Source organism: Symphalangus syndactylus, chromosome Y (assembly GCF_028878055.3).
Source record: "Symphalangus syndactylus isolate Jambi chromosome Y, NHGRI_mSymSyn1-v2.1_pri, whole genome shotgun sequence".
Taxonomy (NCBI): domain Eukaryota; kingdom Metazoa; phylum Chordata; class Mammalia; order Primates; family Hylobatidae; genus Symphalangus; species Symphalangus syndactylus.
In genome coordinates, this window is record NC_072448.2 from 14038456 (window position 1) to 14048806 (window position 10351).

The following is a 10351-nucleotide window of genomic DNA, read 5'->3' on the forward strand; positions in this document are numbered from 1 at the left end:
AATGCAGAGAACAGAAAGGATTTCCACAGCAGTATTCTGTGTATTCTCTACTTGAAGATATTTTGTTTTTCACCGTAGGCCTCAAAGATCTCCAAATGTCCACCTGCATATTGTACAAAAAGGTTGTTTCAAAACCGCTCCGTCACCATAAAGGTTCTACACTGTGAGCTGAAGGCACAGATCAGAAAGTAGTTTCACAGAACGATTCTGTGTAGTTGTAGTGGGAAAATATTTTGAATTTCACTGTATGCCTCAATGTTCTCCGAATATCCACTTCCAAGTTCTACAAAAGGAGTGTTTCGAAACAGCTCAATCAAAGGAAGTTTTCAACTCAGTGAGGTGAATGCAAGCATCAGAAAGAAGTTTCACAGAGTGCTTCTGTGTACTTTTTATTTGAAGATATACATTTTTCCAAGAGAGGCCTCAAAGCTGTCCAAATGTCCACTTGCAGATGCTTCAAAAAGAGTGTTTCAAAACTGCTCAGTCAAAAGAAAAGTTCAACTCTCTGAGGTGAATGCACAGAATGGAAAGAAATTTGAAAGAATGCTTCTCTGTAGTTTTTCCGTGAAGATATTCCTTTTTCCACAACAGGCTTAAAGCGCTCCAAATGTCCACTTGCAGTTTATGTAGAAAGAGTGTATCAAAATAACTCAATCAAAAGAAAGGTTCCACTCGGTGTGATGAATGTAGAGAATAGAAACAATTTCCAGAGAAGTATTCTGTGTAGTTTTTACATGAACATGTTGCGTTTTTCATCATAGGCGTCAAAGATCCGCCAACGTCCACTGGCAGATACTATAAAAAGAGCGTTTCAAAACTGCTGAAACAAAAGAAACGTTCTTCTCTTTTAGAGGAACGCGCAGATCAGAAAGGAGTTTCAGAGAATGATTCTGCATAGTTTCCTGGGAAGATATTTCTTTTATGACTTTAGGCCTCTCTGTTCTCCAAATATCCACTTGCAGATTCTTCATCAAGGGTGTTTCAAAACAGCTCAATGAAATGAAATGTTAAAGTCAGTGAAACGATTGCATGGATAAGAAGGAAGTTACACAGTACGCTTCTGTTTAGTTTTTATTTGAGGATATCCCTTTTTAAAAGACAGGCCTCAAACCCCTCCAAATGTCCACCTGCAGATTCTGCAGAGAGTGAGTTTCGAAACTCCTCATTCTAAAGAGAGTTTCTACTCTGTGTGTTGAACGCAGAGAAGAGAAAGTAGCTTCACAAAATCCTTCTGTCTAGTTTCCAGGGGAAGATATTTCGAGTTTCACCATCGGCCTCAAAGTACTCAAAATGTCCACTTGCAGATACTACAGAAAGAGTGTCTCAAAACTGCTCAATCAAAAGTAAGGTTCAACCTTGCTAGACGAATACACAGATCAGGAAGAAGTTTCACAGACTGCTTCCGTGTCGTTTTTAAGGCGAGATATTTCCTTTTTCACTGTAGGCCTCAATGCTCAAGAAATGTTCAATTGCAGATTCAACGAAGATTTTCACAACTGCTCAGTCAAAGGAAAGGTTCTACTCTGTGAGGTGGTTTATCTGAAAAGAAAGAAGTTTCACAGAATGCTTCTGCTCAGGTTTTATGGGAAGATATATCGTTATTGCCAGATACCTCAAGGTTCTCCAAATGTCCAATTGCAGATACTACAAAAGACGGATTCAAAACTGCTCAATCAAAAGTAAGTTTCAAATCTCTTAGTTGAATGCAGAGATCAGAAAGATATTTCACAGAATGCTTCCTTGCATTTTTGACGGGATGATATTTCTTTTTCCACCATTGGCCTCAATGCTCTTGAAATGTCCAATTGCAGATTCTCGGAAAAGCCTGTTTGAAAGCTGCACAATCGAAAGAAATTTTCCCCCCTCTGAGATGAATGCACAGATCATAATGACGTTTCACAGATTACTTCTGTGTTGATCACATTTGAAGATATTCTATTTTCCCCGATAGGCCTCAAAGCACTCCAAATGTCCACTTGCGGTTTACACCAAAAGAGTGTTTCAAAACTGCTCAATCGAAAGAAAACTTCAACACGCTGTGAGATGAATGCACAGGAACCCAGATGAATGCAGAGACCAGAAAGAGTTTCCGCCGCAGTAATCTGTGTAGTTTTCAGTTGAAGGTATTTCGTTTTTCACAATAGGCCACACAGACCTCCGAACATCCACTTGCAGATTCAACAAAAAGTTGTTGCAAAACAGCTCAATGAAAAGGAGGTTTGAATTCAATGAGATGAATGCACAGATGTGAAAGACGTTTCACGGAATGATTCTGTGTAGTGTTTTTTGTATACATCCCTTATTTCACGTTTGGCCTGAAAGCACTCCATGTGTCCCCCGGCTGATTCTCCAAAAAGAGTGTGTCAAAACTGCTGAATCAGAAGAAAGGTTCAACCCTGTCACAAGAATGAACACAATAGAAAGAAGTTTCACGGATTGCTTCTGTGTAGTTTTTATGGGAAGATATTTCGTTCTGCACTGTAGGCCTCAACGATCTCCAAATGTCCACTTGTGGATTCTACAAAAGGAGTGTTTCAAAACTGCTCAATGTAACGTAAGGTTCACCTCTGTGAGTTGAATGCACACATCAAAAAGGAGTTTCACAGGATGCTTCCGTGTAGTTTTTATGGGAAGCCATTTCTTTTTTCACCACGGGCCCCAATGCTCCAGAAATATCCAACTGCAGATTCTTCGGAAAGCCTGCTTCAAACCTGCACAATCAAAAGAAAGTTTCCCCTCTCTCAGTTGAATGCAAGTTTCGTAGCGAAGTTTCACAGATTTTTTTCTGTGTAGCTTATAGTTGAAGATATTCCACTTTCCACGATAGGCCTCGAGGCGCTCCAAAAGTCCAATTGCAGTTGATACAAAAATAGTGTTTTGAAACTGCTGAATCAAAAGGAAAGTTCAACTCTGTGAGTTGAATGCAGAGAACAGAAAGGATTTCCACAGCAGTATTCTGTGTATTCTCTACTTGAAGATATTTTGTTTTTCACCGTAGGCCTCAAAGATCTCCAAATGTCCACCTGCATATTGTACAAAAAGGTTGTTTCAAAACCGCTCCGTCACCATAAAGGTTCTACACTGTGAACTGAAGGCACAGATCAGAAAGTAGTTTCACAGAACGATTCTGTGTAGTTGTAGTGGGAAAATATTTTGAATTTCACTGTATGCCTCAATGTTCTCCGAATATCCACTTCCAGGTTCTACAAAAGGAGTGTTTCGAAACAGCTCAATCAAAGGAAGTTTTCAACTCAGTGAGGTGAATGCAAGCATCAGAAAGAAGTTTCACAGAGTGCTTCTGTGTACTTTTTATTTGAAGATATACATTTTTCCAAGAGAGGCCTCAAAGCTGTCCAAATATCCACTTGCAGATGCTTCAAAAAGAGTGTTTCAAAACTGCTCAGTCAAAAGAAAAGTTCAACTCTCTGAGGTGAATGCACAGAATGGAAAGAAATTTGAAAGGATGCTTCTCTGTAGTTTTTCTGTGAAGATATTCCTTTTTCCACAACAGGCTTAAAGCGCTCCAAATGTCCACTTGCAGTTTATGTAGAAAGAGTGTATCAAAATAACTCAATCAAAAGAAAGGTTCCACTCGGTGTGATGAATGTAGAGAATAGAAACAATTTCCAGAGAAGTATTCTGTGTAGTTTTTACATGAACATGTTGCGTTTTTCATCATAGGCGTCAAAGATCCGCAAATGTCCACTGGCAGATACTATAAAAAGAGCGTTTCAAAACTGCTGAAACAAAAGAAACGTTCTTCTCTTTTAGAGGAACGCGCAGATCAGAAAGGAGTTTCAGAGAATGATTCTGCATAGTTTCCTGGGAAGATATTTCTTTTATGACTTTAGGCCTCTCTGTTCTCCAAATATCCACTTGCAGATTCTTCATCAAGGGTGTTTCAAAACAGCTCAATGAAATGAAATGTTAAAGTCAGTGAAACGATTGCATGGATAAGAAGGAAGTTACACAGTACGCTTCTGTTTAGTTTTTATTTGAGGATTTCCCTTTTTAAAAGACAGGCCTCAAACCCCTCCAAATGTCCACCTGCAGATTCTGCAGAGAGTGAGATTCGAAACTCCTCATTCTAAAGAGAGTTTCTACTCTGTGTGTTGAACGCAGGGAAGAGAAAGTAGCTTCACAAAATCCTTCTGTCTAGTTTCCAGGGGAAGATATTTCGAGTTTCACCATCGGCCTCAAAGTACTCAAAATGTCCACTTGCAGATACTACAGAAAGAGTGTCTCAAAACTGCTCAATCAAAAGTAAGGTTCAACCTTGCTAGACGAATACACAGATCAGGAAGAAGTTTCACAGACTGCTTCCGTGTCGTTTTTAAGGCGAGATATTTCCTTTTTCACTGTAGGCCTCAATGCTCAAGAAATGTTCAATTGCAGATTCAACGAAGATTTTCACAACTGCTCAGTCAAAGGAAAGGTTCTACTCTGTGAGGTGGATTATCTGAAAAGAAAGAAGTTTCACAGAATGCTTCTGCTCAGGTTTTATGGGAAGATATATCGTTATTGCCAGATACCTCAAGGTTCTCCAAATGTCCAATTGCAGATACTACAAAAGACGGTTTCAAAACTGCTCAATCAAAAGTAAGGTTCAAATCTCTTAGTTGTATGCAGAGATCAGAATGATATTTCACAGAATGCTTCCTTGCATTTTTGACGGGATGATATTTCTTTTTCCACCATTGGCCTCAATGCTCTTGAAATGTCCAATTGCAGATTCTCGGAAAAGCCTGTTTGAAAGCTGCACAATCGAAAGAAATTTTCCCCCCTCTGAGATGAATGCACAGATCATAATGACGTTTCACAGATTACTTCTGTGTTGATCACATTTGAAGATATTCTATTTTCCCCGATAGGCCTCAAAGCACTCCAAATGTCCACTGGCGGTTTACACCAAAAGAGTGTTTCAAAACTGCTCAATCGAAAGAAAACTTCAACACGCTGTGAGATGAATGCACAGGAACCCAGATGAATGCAGAGACCAGAAAGAGTTTCCGCCGCAGTATTCTGTGTAGTTTTCAGTTGAAGGTATTTCGTTTTTCACAATAGGCCACACAGACCTCCGAACATCCACTTGCAGATTCAACAAAAAGTTGTTGCAAAACAGCTCAATGAAAAGGAGGTTTGAATTCAATGAGATGAATGCACAGATGGGAAAGACGTTTCACGGAATGATTCTGTGTAGTGTTTTTTGTATACATCCCTTATTTCACGTTTGGCCTGAAAGCACTCCATGTGTCCCCCGGCAGATTCTCCAAAAAGAGTGTGTCAAAACTGCTGAATCAGAAGAAAGGTTCAACCCTGTCACAAGAATGAACACAATAGAAAGAAGTTTCACGGATTGCTTCTGTGTAGTTTTTATGGGAAGATATTTCCTTCTTCACTGTAGGCCTCAACGATCTCCAAATGTCCACTTGTGGATTCTACAAAAGGAGTGTTTCAAAACTGCTCAATGTAACGTAAGGTTCACCTCTGTGAGTTGAATGCACACATCAAAAAGGAGTTTCACAGGATGCTTCCGTGTAGTTTTTATGGGAAGCCATTTCTTTTTTCACCACGGGCCCCAATGCTCCAGAAATGTCCAACTGCAGATTCTTCGGAAAGCCTGCTTCAAACCTGCACAATCAAAAGAAAGTTTCCCCTCTCTCAGTTGAATGCATGTTTCGTAGCGAAGTTTCACAGATTTTTTTCTGTGTAGCTTATAGTTGAAGATATTCCACTTTCCACGATAGGCCTCGAGGCGCTCCAAAAGTCCAATTGCAGTTGATACAAAAATAGAGTTTTGAAACTGCTGAAAAAAAAGGAAAGTTCAACTCTGTGAGTTGAATGCAGAGAACAGAAAGGATTTCCACAGCAGTATTCTGTGTATTCTCTACTTGAAGATATTTTGTTTTTCACCGTAGGCCTCAAAGATCTCCAAATGTCCACCTGCATATTGTACAAAAAGGTTGTTTCAAAACCGCTCCGTCACCATAAAGGTTCTACACTGTGAGCTGAAGGCACAGATCAGAAAGTAGTTTCACAGAACGATTCTGTGTAGTTGTAGTGGGAAAATATTTTGAATTTCACTGTATGCCTCAATGTTCTCCGAATATCCACTTCCAGGTTCTACAAAAGGAGTGTTTCGAAACAGCTCAATCAAAGGAAGTTTTCAACTCAGTGAGGTGAATGCAAGCATCAGAAAGAAGTTTCACAGAGTGCTTCTGTGTACTTTTTATTTGAAGATATACATTTTTCCAAGAGAGGCCTCAAAGCTGTCCAAATGTCCACTTGCAGATGCTTCAAAAAGAGTGTTTCAAAACTGCTCAGTCAAAAGAAAAGTTCAACTCTCTGAGGTGAATGCACAGAATGGAAAGAAATTTGAAAGAATGCTTCTCTGTAGTTTTTCCGTGAAGATATTCCTTTTTCCACAACAGGCTTAAAGCTCTCCAAATGTCCACTTGCAGTTTATGTAGAAAGAGTGTATCAAAATAACTCAATCAAAAGAAAGGTTCCACTCGGTGTGATGAATGTAGAGAATAGAAACAATTTCCAGAGAAGTATTCTGTGTAGTTTTTACATGAACATGTTGCGTTTTTCATCATAGGCGTCAAAGATCCGCAAACATCCACTGGCAGATACTATAAATAGAGCGTTTCAAAACTGCTGAAACAAAAGAAACGTTCTTCTCTTTTAGAGGAACGCGCAGATCAGAAAGGAGTTTCAGAGAATGATTCTGCATAGTTTCCTGGGAAGATATTTCTTTTATGACTTTAGGCCTCTCTCTTCTCCAAATATCCACTTGCAGATTCTTCATCAAGGGTGTTTCAAAACAGCTCAATGAAATGAAATGTTAAAGTCAGTGAAACGATTGCATGGATAAGAAGGAAGTTACACAGTACGCTTCTGTTTAGTTTTTATTTGAGGATATCCCTTTTTAAAAGACAGGCCTCAAACCCCTCCAAATGTCCACCTGCAGATTCTGCACAAAGTGAGTTTCGAAACTCCTCATTCTAAAGAGAGTTTCTACTCTGTGTGTTGAACGCAGAGAAGAGAAAGTAGCTTCACAAAATCCTTCTGTCTAGTTTCCAGGGGAAGATATTTCGAATTTCACCATCGGCCTCAAAGTACTCAAAATGTCCACTTGCAGATACTACAGAAAGAGTGTCTCAAAACTGCTCAATCAAAAGTAAGGTTCAACCTTGCTAGACGAATACACAGATCAGGAAGAAGTTTCACAGACTGCTTCCGTGTCGTTTTTAAGGCGAGATATTTCCTTTTTCACTGTAGGCCTCAATGCTCAAGAAATGTTCAATTGCAGATTCAACGAAGATTTTCACAACTGCTCAGTCAAAGGAAAGGTTCTACTCTGTGAGGTGGTTTATCTGAAAAGAAAGAAGTTTCACAGAATGCTTCTGCTCAGGTTTTATGGGAAGATATATCGTTATTGCCAGATACCTCAAGGTTCTCCAAATGTCCAATTGCAGATACTACAAAAGACGGTTTCAAAACTGCTCAATCAAAGGTAAGGTTCAAATCTCTTAGTTTATGCAGAGATCAGAAAGATATTTCACAGAATGCTTCCTTGCATTTTTGACGGGATGATATTTCTTTTTCCACCATTGGCCTCAATGCTCTTGAAATGTCCAATTGCAGATTCTCGGAAAAGCCTGTTTGAAAGCTGCACAATCGAAAGAAATTTTCCCCCCTCTGAGATGAATGCACAGATCATAATTACGTTTCACAGATTACTTCTGTGTTGATCACATTTGAAGATATTCTATTTTCCCCGATAGGCCTCAAAGCACTCCAAATATCCACTGGCGGTTTACACCAAAAGAGTGTTTCAAAACTGCTCAATCGAAAGAAAACTTCAACACGCTGTGAGATGAATGCACAGGAACCCTGATGAATGCAGAGACCAGAAATAGTTTCCGCCGCAGTATTCTGTGTAGTTTTCAGTTGAAGGTATTTCGTTTTTCACAATAGGCCACACAGACCTCCGAACATCCACTTGCAGATTCAACAAAAAGTTGTTGCAAAACAGCTCAATGAAAAGGAGGTTTGAATTCAATGAGATGAATGCACAGATGGGAAAGACGTTTCACGGAATGATTCTATGTAGTGTTTTTTGTATACATCCCTTATTTCACGTTTGGCCTGAAAGCACTCCATGTGTCCCCCGGCAGATTCTCCAAAAAGAGTGTGTCAAAACTGCTGAATCAGAAGAAAGGTTCAACCCTGTCACAAGAATGAACACAATAGAAAGAAGTTTCACGGATTGCTTCTGTGTAGTTTTTATGGGAAGATATTTCGTTCTTCACTGTAGGCCTCAACGATCTCCAAATATCCACTTGTGGATTCTACAAAAGGAGTGTTTCAAAACTGCTCAATGTAACGTAAGGTTCACCTCTGTGAGTTGAATGCACACATCAAAAAGGAGTTTCACAGGATGCTTCCGTGTAGTTTTTATGGGAAGCCATTTCTTTTTTCACCACGGGCCCCAATGCTCCAGAAATGTCCAACTGCAGATTCTTCGGAAAGCCTGCTTCAAACCTGCACAATCAAAAGAAAGTTTCCCCTCTCTCAGTTGAATGCATGTTTCGTAGCGAAGTTTCACAGATTTTTTTCTGTGTAGCTTATAGTTGAAGATATTCCACTTTCCACGATAGGCCTCGAGGCGCTCCAAAAGTCCAAATGCAGTTGATACAAAAATAGAGTTTTGAAACTGCTGAATCAAAAGGAAAGTTCAACTCTGTGAGTTGAATGCAGAGAACAGAAAGGATTTCCACAGCAGTATTCTGTGTATTCTCTACTTGAAGATATTTTGTTTTTCACCGTAGGCCTCAAAGATCTCCAAATGTCCACCTGCATATTGTACAAAAAGGTTGTTTCAAAACCGCTCCGTCACCATAAAGGTTCTACACTGTGAGCTGAAGGCACAGATCAGAAAGTAGTTTCACAGAACGATTCTGTGTAGTTGTAGTGGGAAAATATTTTGAATTTCACTGTATGCCTCAATGTTCTCCGAATATCCACTTCCAGGTTCTACAAAAGGAGTGTTTCGAAACAGCTCAATCAAAGGAAGTTTTCAACTCAGTGAGGTGAATGCAAGCATCAGAAAGAAGTTTCACAGAGTGCTTCTGTGTACTTTTTATTTGAAGATATACATTTTTCCAAGAGAGGCCTCAAAGCTGTGCAAATGTCCACTTGCAGATGCTTCAAAAAGAGTGTTTCAAAACTGCTCAGTCAAAAGAAAAGTTCAACTCTCTGAGGTGAATGCACAGAATGGAAAGAAATTTGAAAGAATGCTTCTCTGTAGTTTTCCGTGAAGATATTCCTTTTTCCACAACAGGCTTAAAGCGCTCCAAATGTCCACTTGCAGTTTATGTAGAAAGAGTGTATCAAAATAACTCAATCAAAAGAAAGGTTCCACTCGGTGTGATGAATGTAGAGAATAGAAACAATTTCCAGAGAAGTATTCTGTGTAGTTTTTACATGAACATGTTGCGTTTTTCATCATAGGCGTCAAAGATCCGCAAACGTCCACTGGCAGATACTATAAAAAGAGCGTTTCAAAACTGCTGAAACAAAAGAAACGTTCTTCTCTTTTAGAGGAACGCGCAGATCAGAAAGGAGTTTCAGAGAATGATTCTGCATAGTTTCCTGGGAAGATATTTCTTTTATGACTTTAGGCCTCTCTGTTCTCCAAATATCCACTTGCAGATTCTTCATCAAGGGTGTTTCAAAACAGCTCAATGAAATGAAATGTTAAAGTCAGTGAAACGATTGCATGGATAAGAAGGAAGTTACACAGTACGCTTCTGTTTAGTTTTTATTTGAGGATATCCCTTTTTAAAAGACAGGCCTCAAACCCCTCCAAATGTCCACCTGCAGATTCTGCACAAAGTGAGTTTCGAAACTCCTCATTCTAAAGAGAGTTTCTACTCTGTGTGTTGAACGCAGAGAAGAGAAAGTAGCTTCACAAAATCCTTCTGTCTAGTTTCCAGGGGAAGATATTTCGAGTTTCACCATCGGCCTCAAAGTACTCAAAATGTCCACTTGCAGATACTACAGAAAGTGTGTCTCAAAACTGCTCAATCAAAAGTAAGTTTCAACCTTGCTAGACGAATACACAGATCAGGAAGAAGTTTCACAGACTGCTTCCGTGTCGTTTTTAAGGCGAGATATTTCCTTTTTCACTGTAGGCCTCAATGCTCAAGAAATGTTCAATTGCAGATTCAACGAAGATTTTCACAACTGCTCAGTCAAAGGAAAGGTTCTACTCTGTGAGGTGGATTATCTGAAAAGAAAGAAGTTTCACAGAATGCTTCTGCTCAGGTTTTATGGGAAGATA